Here is a 10,800-nt window from a genome sequence, read left to right as displayed (position 1 = left end):
CAGCTTTCAAACACCCAGGACTTAGCTGGATGCAGAAAGCCCCCCACTAGAAAATTCCTGGCAGGTGGCAGCCATCCATGCTTCTGTGGATATCTTCTGGTGACTGGAGAGGAAGAGGAGGAGTGCTTAATCTTGGATTTTGAACTACTGTGATCATTAGAAAGATCTTTTATTAAGTTCAAATTCGTTTTCTCTCATTTTCTCCTGATGGTCCTAGTTCCACTATCCTTGGTTACTCAGAATAAACCTTCTAAAATACCCTGATACAGTAAGGAGCACATTGCAGCTTTGGAGCAGACAATTCTTTTCTAAATTGGTCAAAAAAGATACCGTGCAAAGGCAGTGTGCAAACCCTTCTTATTCCTGTTGTCTAAAATGTTTAAAACTGCCCAAGGGCTAGATAGGATAAGCCAACTATTTACAAGCATAAGCAATGGACTAGAAGCAGCAATTTTTCTTCCTTAAAGACTTTACACTTCTCATGTATATTTTTCCTTCTGCTATTTTTACATTATGAGATTTAAGCACACTGATAATTTTCTAGTTCTCTAGTTAATAAAATCAAAAATTCAATTTTGGAGCTGCCTCCAAATGCCATGTTTCCCTACTACCTACTATAAGTAGTATCAATGGTATGTATCGAAGCATGGTGGCAAATGCCTTAAATTCCTTCACCTAAAAGACAAGGAGGTCAAAAACACAAGGTGGAAGTGACAAACAAAGGCTCTATGACAGTGAGATGTAACCAGGGAGCACTACTTAGCTGACTTTCTGTTTTCCATATTTTTGTTGTGAGAGTCACGATTCAGTGATTTATTCTCTAACTAGTTATTCAGTGTCAATGGGAAAAAAATAAGTCATTTGTCCTGAGTCTTCAATTAAACCAAACTCTTTGTTAAGGAAAATCATATACATACGTATATTAAAGTTTAGGCCAGTATATAAGATAGAATGCGTAAGCACAGCAACATGCTTACTGTCTTATTTTATAAATAATAAAAATTGTGATTTTCTGATGAATGCCATTAACATATCACATTTAACAATTTCAAGTAATCCCTACTTGGTGACCTGAGAACACAAATGAAGAGGACCAAGGGGAACCAGCTCTTCAATGGTCCAATCGTACATCCCAATGGACTCATCAGACTTGTCTAAAATAATCTGTAGGGGGCAGCTGAGTGGCTCAGTGGAATGAAAGCCAGGCCTAGAGACAGGAGGTCACCGGTTCACATTGGCACTTCCCAGTTGTGTGCCCCTGGGCAAGTCACTTAACCCCTATTGCCTAGCCTTTTCTGCTCTTCTGCCTTAGAAACAAGACATAGTATTGGTCATTCTTTGCTTCAGACTTTCCACAGAAGTTAGAAGTTGTTTGGATGCTGATGTTTCATTTTTAAAGCATTTTACACAGAACACGTAGCAGAGATGATCCAGTAGACATTCAATAAAACTTGTGGAAATGAATACTCGGGTTTCACCCTCAAACCTGTAAGAAGGAAAGCCTGCCAAGGGCCCGTTTAAAAGGGCCTAATCATTTCTCTTCTTCATTTAACTCGATGTACCATTGTGCAGGACTATGTCCACAAGACATCCATGAATGGGTTGATGTCACTGATGGGATTTCATTCCCCTTCTGGAAGTTCTTGGCGTGTGGACACTAATCCAAAGATTAAGTTCAGCTCCTGCTTGTGCATTATGGAAGTCTGGACCAAGACTCATCCAAGGAGTCCCTGCCAAGGAAGCTGTGTGTGGCTGGCCCCGGGAGCCGCTCTCCATCCGAGCCCTGCCACGTCCTGAGGCTCCGGTGAGGTGAAGAGATGCTCTTATCTCACCTTCCAGACACAGGACATCCCCATTTTCGCCTCTGTTTACAAAGCAGATTCTCTGCGTTTGCAGGTTCACTTTCAAATGTCTTGTTCAGACAGACTGTGTGTCAGGAGGCAGCAGGGAACACCTTTCCTCCTTCAAAGCCAGAGCCTGGCCAAAGGCAGGGAAGACTTTGCAATGAATCAATCCTGGAGAGACACCTGGAGAAGAAAAGCTCCAACCTGAGCGCTACAAGTTTGGGACGCCAAATCCTCCCTAAAAGCCCAGGCCACTCAGGAAAGGGCAGACAAGCTCCTCCAGGGCTGCCCTTTCTTGTCTGCTTCAGGGCTCTCAGGTGGTCCGTTTGCCAGGCTGTTCTCTGGCTCCACAGCATGACTTTGTTGTGAGTGTGGGGCGGCAGGCCAGCCTCTGTGGCACGAGGCTCCCCCTAGTGCAATCTCTTTACAGCATGTTGGGGGGGGGGGGGTGCAGGGAGTGGCAAAATGAATTCATCAGCTTGCTGGCCAGGAGTGCTGACTGCAAGGCACCAAACTAGGAATAATGAGGTCAGCGGAGAGACGAGGGACTGAAAGTGGAAGGATAATTATCTTTCTTATGACCTGACCTGAACAAACGTGCATCCTTTAAAGTGAACAAATTACCAGGGATCCCAAACGCTTCCCTTTTTGCCCTTTCTTGGTCACTCAGGCCCAGTTTCCTGATCACCTCCCCCAGGCCCCCAAAGATCAGCATCGAGAAACCATTTGCAGTATTTAAAAGGGGAGAAAACTATTTTAAAGAAGCAAGAAACGAAGAGAAAGGCCACAGAGAAACATTCGAATGGTTTTGGGGATTGATAGGAGCTCTGCAGAAAGGATGGCAATGGAGAGTGGACAGAAGGAAGGACTCCAAGGCAGGATCCAGCGGAGCAGCCCAGCTCTGTGGAACCCTTCCCTGTGCCGTCTGGGCAAGCAGCTTCCCCTCAGCGGCTCCCTTTCCTCAGCTGTACGAAATGAGGACGTGGAGCTAGATACCCCCGAGGTCTCTTCTGCCTTGAAATCTGTTCGTTCCGATGCTTTATTTCGAACTCATTTGCCCAGCAGAGAAAAGACTTTAGAATGGAAGAATTAAAAAAGAACCCCAAACACTTAGCTCATTAGTTTGGGAAAATGAGGATCCATTTATAAGCCTAATACATTTAATCTCAATGAAAATCTACATCCATATTTTAAGAATTCCTTATGACATTTTCCCTATAATGAAGCTTTCGGCACAGTTATAAATATAATCTTAGCTGTCTGCTGAGGAACATTGAGCCAAAACTAAAATCGTATGAAAAGCAACCTTTATTCAAGCTAAGCCTCTTGGTCCTGGTCCTGATCCATGTGAGCAGACTGTCTGGGTCCGATCCCCCTCACAGTTTACAAGTCTCCCAAAGAAGCAGCTCTGAAGCAGCCCTCAAACCTAACGGGAAGGGCCGAGTGGAGGGCCACGGCGTTAGAAAAGCTCTAAGCGGTCCGTGTGGGGTCCAGAGAACCATGTTCTTAGGAGGGGTGCGACGCCCCAAGGCCTCTCTAAGCCAGCACAGAGCCAGCGGCTCCTCTGCAGGGGCCACTCGCAGGGAGAGGAGTGGCCCTGGCCTTTTGTGGGTCAGTCGTCTTACAGGACTCTTGGTGACCCCGTTGGGGGTTTTTCTGGCAGAGACACTGGCTTGCTTTGCCATTTCCCTTTCCAGCTCATTTGACAGATGAGGAAACTGAGGCTACCTAGGCAAAGTGACTCACCCAGCTAGGAAGGGTCTGAAGCAGAGCCTTCCTGACTTAGGGCCTACACTTCTCTGGCCTCTGGCCTAGGCACCCTGCCTTAGTTCTGGGGAGGGGGATGGAGACTTCTGTGGAGACATTGGAACGGCGCTGAGGTTTCTGCTGGGCACCTTCCTACCTCCCTTTGGTCCCCCTCTTGGGGCAGCTAGGTGGCAGAGCAGCCAGAGGGTGGGCCTGGAGGCAGGAAGACTCTCCTTCCTGGGCCATGGGTGGCCCCAGGCTCATGCTGGCTGTAGGACTGGGTGTCATTTTACCTCACTTGCCTCAGTTTCCTCCTCAGTAAAATAAGCTGGAGAAGGACGTGGCCAACCACTCCAGGCTCTCTGCCAAGAGCTCTTGGCGCCCCTCCTCAGGGGCTCCCCTCACCCCCTCTCACCGCCCTTCCTGAGGGGTGGCAGAAATCAGGGGTTCTGAGGAATGCGTGATGCCTCAATTCCTCAGGGATGCCACCGGCATCTTTAAAGAAGCTGCTAAAAGTTTATTCATTCCTAAGTGGGAGGATTTCATCCAGGGCACAAAGGGAGGCAGCAGGAAAGGCAGCGTTTGGAAGCGGGCAGAAACAGTGGCAGCAGGGGAGGCCTGGGGGGAGGAGGAGAAACAGAGGCCAGCGGCTGTCTTCAGCTGTGGATCCCCAGCAAGGAAGAGCCTTCCAAGAGAGGGAAGAAGAAAGCTCAGCCCTCGTGGTCTTTCCTGTGTCCTGGGTTGGATCTCTACCCACATTTCTTTCTTCTTTTTCCCCAACCCCTGACCTTGCATCTTAGAATCAATACTGTTTAGTCCAAGGCAGAAGAGCAGTAAGGCCTAGGCAATGAAGTGACTTGCCCAGGGTCACCCAGCTAGGAAGTGTCTGAGGCCACCCTGGAACCCAGGACCTCCTGTCTCTAGGCCTGACTCTCCATCCACGCAGCCATTTAGCTGCCCCCTCTACCCACATTTCTTTATTAGTTATTATCAACTTTTAAAATTCAGTTGTTTCAATCATGCACTATTCTTTGTGCCCTCGGTTAGGGTTTTCTTGGCAAAAATACTGGTGTGGGTTGCCATTTCCTTCTCTGTCTCACTTTACAGATGAGGAAACTGAGGCAGAATTTAATGACTTACCCAGGGCACACAGTAAGTCAGTGCCTGAGGCTAGAACTTGAGAAAATGAATCTTCCTGACTTGGGCCCAACGTTCTACCTACTTTTCCACCTCTAAAATATGTTACAATCCTTAGTTGGATTTGGTGACACTCCTCATGCTCCTTTCCACTTTTAGAAAGGAAGGGAAAGGAAAAGGAATAAGGAGGGATGAGGAGAAATTCTGATGGGACCACCTGTGATCTCGGGAGAGCTGCTGAGACGGCAAAGCCAGGTTTGTGAGCTCCATTCTGTGAGCACCGTCTGTGCCCCAAGCTGGGCTTCTTCCCCTCTTCGGTCGTCTTACACACCAGACCCCAGCTGGGGCTCTGCTGCCTCCGGGGCCATGCTATGGCCTTCCTCCTCCCTCCTCAGCCCCCTCCCTTCCTCGACGTCCTTCAGCTACCCCAGGGATGCTGATCAATGCTCAGGGACCATTTCCCTTCTTCCCCCTCTTCTGGGGCCAGCGCCAACCCTGCCTCCTCCCAGGATCCCTCCTGGGCAGTCCCCAAAACATTCTTTCCTGAATGCCTGTGGCGTCACCAATTCCTAGCATTCAACTGACATTTGCTATCTAGTGTCATGATCGTTATTTATTAAATAAGTTTATTGTTATTATTATATCATTACTGTCTATTGGTAAACCTGGACCATTGGTCTATGCTTTATTTGTCCAAAGGATGGGCTGCAGGGACTGGTATGGCTTTGCCCCCTCAGGGTGCCCACTGTGTAAATGGAATTAGCTCTAGCCCATTCATAGTCAAAACTCTAGCCGCGAGAGATAATGTCATCCCCACCTCCCTTAGTGGGGAGGGGAGATGAGTCACCCACGTGACCATTCAGAGGGGAAGCAGCCTGAGGTCTCAGCCAAGATCCTTCAGCACCAAGTTCAAAGCGGGAACTGCCTCAACAGGAAATTACCAACATACTAGAAGAGACGTGTCTCTCGTCACTTCCCGTGGGCCCACCTCTAATTCAAGCGGACAAATGGCAGCCTCTACGCTGATTTGGACTGCCCAAAGGGCCGTCCCTTGTTCTTGATTTGTTACTTATTGTCACGTGTGGCTAACTCATCTCCTCTCCCCACTAAGTTGGGTGAGGTGACATTATCTCTGGTGGCTAGAGTTTTGACTCTGAGTGGGCTAGAGCTAATTCCATTTACACACCACACATGTGGACATTCCCCAAGAGCACAGAAGGCCTCTGGAGCTCCCCAGCACTGAATGCTACGGAGTGCTCCGTCCTGGAGTGGAGCTTCCTCCGTCCTTGCTGATGTGAAAGGCCTCCCAGGCTCCTCTTTTCGAGGCTCCCTTCTGGATTCCGGGCTCTCTAGGCCTCCCTAAAGGCCTCCCAGGCTCCCTCTCCAGTCACTTCCTTCCTAACCTGGATCTGGTACCTCAAGTGCTGAATGGCCCACTCCAAGGGCAAATCGAGGATTCAGACCTTCTCGGCGCAAACTACCTTCTCTTAAAAGAACCCTCAAGTTCAGCTCCAGGAAAAGGCATCTGTCTGGCAGCTCTCTCTGAGTGAGGGCCCAACAGGGGGCACCTGAAGCCCTCCACAATGTCTCTTCCTTCATACGGCCTCAGTTCGTCTCATCTTCCTTCTTTCTGCAACCTGTTTAATCTGAGAGCCCCCTCCATTTCTTGGGGGAGTAGATTTAGAATAAACCATAAGCAAACTAAACATAAACAAATCCTCTGGGAAATGCTCATCCTCTTTGCCATTAACCAAAAATATTCTCTATAAATCATCTTCAAACAAAAACAAACAAATCCTTAAAGATGAAAGGAGAGAGAGAAGGTGGGCTTCAGGATCCGAGATGCTAAGCCTCCAAAAGGGCCACGTCAGCAAGCCTTATCGCAGCCCCTTTTCAATCACGTCAGCTGCTTACAGGCCGGTACCCCAACCATCCTCGGCACTCCCGGCTCAAATTCCACCCAAGAAGATCACTTGCTTTGGGCTTCTCTTAAATGTCAATCCTGTTGGGAAAGTCTCCTAAACTACTTCCCACTAAAGTGTCAGTGACATACAGGACAGGCTCTCATCCCCAAAGTGTTGATGGAAGCGTGGGGGCCAGGCCATGGGGAGAGATGGAGAGGAAAGGGAAGAGGAAGGAGGGCCCTGGCCTACTGCCCCGTCTGCCTGGGGTGACTGCACCCACCGCAGCCAGTTCATGGCGGAACGAAAACCAGAAAAGTCTGGATTTGACAAGGATGACCAGTGCTTTGGGCGCTCTCCTGGGGCCATGAAGATCCTCTCTGAATTTGCCCTGTTCAACACCTGCTTAGCCATTTCCAGGGTATTCAATACTGTAGGATATGTGACGAGAATAATCCACACTGCATATCGTCTTTTAAGGTGGACAAAATACCTTTCGGATGAGGAAAGTGAGGCTCGGCATGCTTATGTGACTTGACGTGGGTGAGACGACTAGTAAGAGAAGGAGCTCTGCCCATTGAGTTGAATATCACAATCAATGCTCTTGACCCTTGGCCATTGCTGTTATTCACAAAGAACCATGGAGTCAATTTAATGCCGAGCTCCTAATTTTTCATGACACCAATACAAGTGAGGCTTTAACACAATTTTTGAAAATGGGGATGCCGGGCTAAAATGAATTCATGACTGAAAAGAAACACTGCCTTTGAGTAAAATTCAAATTCCACTGTGTTGCTGTCATTGTATTCATGCTATATATGTGTGTGTGTGTGTCTTATATATATAAATTGTGTTGCTGTCATTGTATTCATGCTATATATATGTGTGTGTGTGTGTGTGTGTGTGTGTGTGTGTGTGTGTGTGTGTGTGTGTGTCTTATATATATAAATTACCCATTATAGTGAAGTTAAAAATCTTGGTTGACTTATCAGTTGCTCATCACCTTTGTTGATTGCTCCAAGACTTCTGTTTAGATCTGGGGGGCACAGGAAGACTAGGACCACAAATCTAATCAGAAATTTACAATCTTATTAGCTACCAGATGTTCTAAAATTAAAATAATTGCTTTGAAATGTCAAACTGTTAAAAGCACTTTACCAATTTTATACCAAATGCAATTTGGTTTTTACAATTATCTTAATTGGATATATTTATAGTAAACTGAGAACTAGTTAATATTCAATGTATATATCAAGCAACTCTCCTGGGGATTAAAATCATTGTAAGTAATTGGCCACTAATGAGTTTTCACTTAATTTAAAAGGACTATTCAGATCATTTTCTCCTATGAAACCAAACAGTTAGAAACAGATTTAAAATATATATACGTATATATCAAATAAGATTGTTATTTACAGATTCTCCTTTGTCCTTTACCAATTAGCTGGTCACAAGCAATCATTTTTCAAACAGAACACAGTCCCAGTGATCCACGCTTCTGAAAAATCACTAGTAAAATTGGAAGTTCCCTTTTCTATAACAGATACAGAAAGGAAAGATGGAATAGTGAAAGGTTCTAATTAAAGTCAGCTTTTTGGGGGGGAGACACAAGAATCAATTAAGACTGGGATCAAAAGGGAAGTGAGCAACTAAGACAGCTGTCAGAGAGGCTAGAAATGGAAGGGACTGCAGAAGGAGGGAGAGAGATTTCGATGCCACCCATGACAATAAATACCCCAGGGCTAATGCTGTCAAAGAACAAGGTGCTAGTATTGCCCGACACATGGAAACCGGATCTTCTATAAGGTATCCACTGCATGTAGGGTTCTCTTTCCTATAATCCTCAGAACTGACACTAGAATGAAGCCACAGCTATACTTTTTTTCTTCCTGATAAACACCTAAAATAGTAAGTCAGAAATTCCTATATATTAGGCCCTCAATAGGCTAATGAGTCTCTTCCTCAAAAATCTGTGAATAAAATTCCACACCACAATTTATTCATATATTTGAAATATTTTGACTATCAAATTTATTTCTAGATTACTAAAAAAAAAAAACAAACAAACCTGGCTTCATTTTGCACAGCAGGACTTAGAATTTTTCCTATAATCCTTAGAATTCCAGATATTTTTCTCCCCCAGATTCCTAATCCCATACCCTTTTCTTCTACAACTTTCTTTTCCTTTAAAAAAAATTTGCCTGATTTCCATTTTAGTGCCCAACTTTCTCGCCTAAAACCCAATAAAAATGCTATCTCCTTTAATCCACCTGAACTAGGCTAAAATTAATTTAGATAACTTACACCCTAAAAACTAAATAGCTATGCAGTATGAAATTAAAGAGTGAAATGCAGATAATCAGTATAAGCACATCCAACTGGTGGTGATTTCTTCAGCTATGACTAGAAGCTCAATGACATAAGAACAGATATCTCTTCTCTTGCCCTCTTTTCTTTGATCATTTGGGACACCCCAGTTCTTTCTTCCAGTGTCAAAAGACCTCAGATGCTGCGAGAGCTTCTCCAAGACAGGCTTCTTCTGCCTACCAGTAATTCACCATCTACTAACCTGCTCACATGAAAAGAATTAATGGAAATACTACTTTTTTTCCTTTATTTAATAACCAATTTCCATATAAGTTTTCCAAAGTTGTATTATTGTCTCCCTTCCTTCTTTCTTTCCCCCTCCTGGAGTTGACAAGCAATTCAGGCTGGGTTATACATGGATTATGGAAATACTATTTTTAAAGAATTGTTACAGTTATAAGGAAAATGAGTTCTCAAAATAATCTTAGACTGGGAGTGAAGAACCTCTCTTATTATGAGCCAATGGGGGGAAAAATGAAGTTCATTAGTAAAAAGCAAGGTAATTGAGGGATTTTAATTTTAATTTTAGTATACATCCATATATGTGCAATAAATTCTCTCTCTCTTTTTTTAACCCTTAATTTCCATTTTAAATTCAATACTGGGTATTTTTCCAAGGCAGAAGAGAGGTAAGAGCTAGGCAATGGGGGTTAAGTGACTTGCCCAGGGTCACACAGCTAGGAAGTTTCTGAGGACCCATTTGAAGCCAGGACCTCCCACCTCTAAGCCTGGCTCTCAATCCACTGAACCACCAAGCTGCTCCCAATATATTCTTTAAATCCAAAAGATTCTCAATGTAAAACATGCATAAAATTTTAATTAATTAAAAATAATGAAAATACCTTAAATATTTTTCATTTCTACATCAAAGTCAATTATGGGAGAAGAAAGGATATGAAGGAGGAGAAGAGAATGAAGGCAAAGAAAGAAAGACACATTTGGAGTGTTTTCTAAACCTCTGATGACCAAATAACTAACTTGATAGGTTTGATTAATTACTAATATATTTTGAAAAAATGTCTCCAGGCAAATGTGAAAATGTATTAAAAAATGTTCTAACCCTTAAAATTTGGAGGCGCGTGCCTTTTAAAATTCTTTTTTCTCTTCATTTTCAACATTCTGCTCTGCAAAATAGTTACTGTCTCATTTCATTTTACAGAGAAAATGGCCTATTTTCATGGATTAACAACTCCATCTTATGTCTTTTTATAATATGACTGTCAAAGACTTTTGAAGGCATATTGAAAATTCAGAACCATGGCACGCGTGAAGCCATCTCTGGATATTTACTTGTCCTATTGGCTGGATGAAATTAAATGGAGGTCTCAGAGGCTGAAGGTTCTCCAACCCTGACTGAGCAGATAAAAGGGGGAAAAATCATCTGGGGACAGTGAGGCAGCTCCTGTTTTGTGGAATGACTAATGATGGTTTCTCTTTCCATAAAGGATCCTTGGGAAGGTCTGTGATTCGGCAGGATGTGCATGTCCACGTGTGGGCATCTCCATCCATGTGCCATGTGTGCCAGACTGAGAATCAGCTGGAGCAATGAGCTGAGGCCTTGGGGGCAAGTCCTTTCCTGATCAGTATTTCTAAAGTCTTGGGGGTGGTTTTCTACAGAACTGAGCGGCATTCCTTGCTGATGGGGCCTGCAAAGTGCCAGTCGAGAAGGCACAAATGAGTTGGCACCAGCCAGAGCCATGGAACTAAGAGGCTCCCTGTGCCAGGCACTGCCTGAGCCCCGGCACATGATGGAAACGAAAGGCCTCAGCCCTGCCCTCAAGGTTCCCACACAGAAAAATGGTAAG

This window comes from Gracilinanus agilis, chromosome 1, assembly GCF_016433145.1.
Source record: "Gracilinanus agilis isolate LMUSP501 chromosome 1, AgileGrace, whole genome shotgun sequence".
NCBI lineage: Eukaryota > Metazoa > Chordata > Mammalia > Didelphimorphia > Didelphidae > Gracilinanus > Gracilinanus agilis.
The sequence above is the reverse complement of the archived record's forward strand: the minus strand, read 5'-3'. Positions refer to the sequence as shown.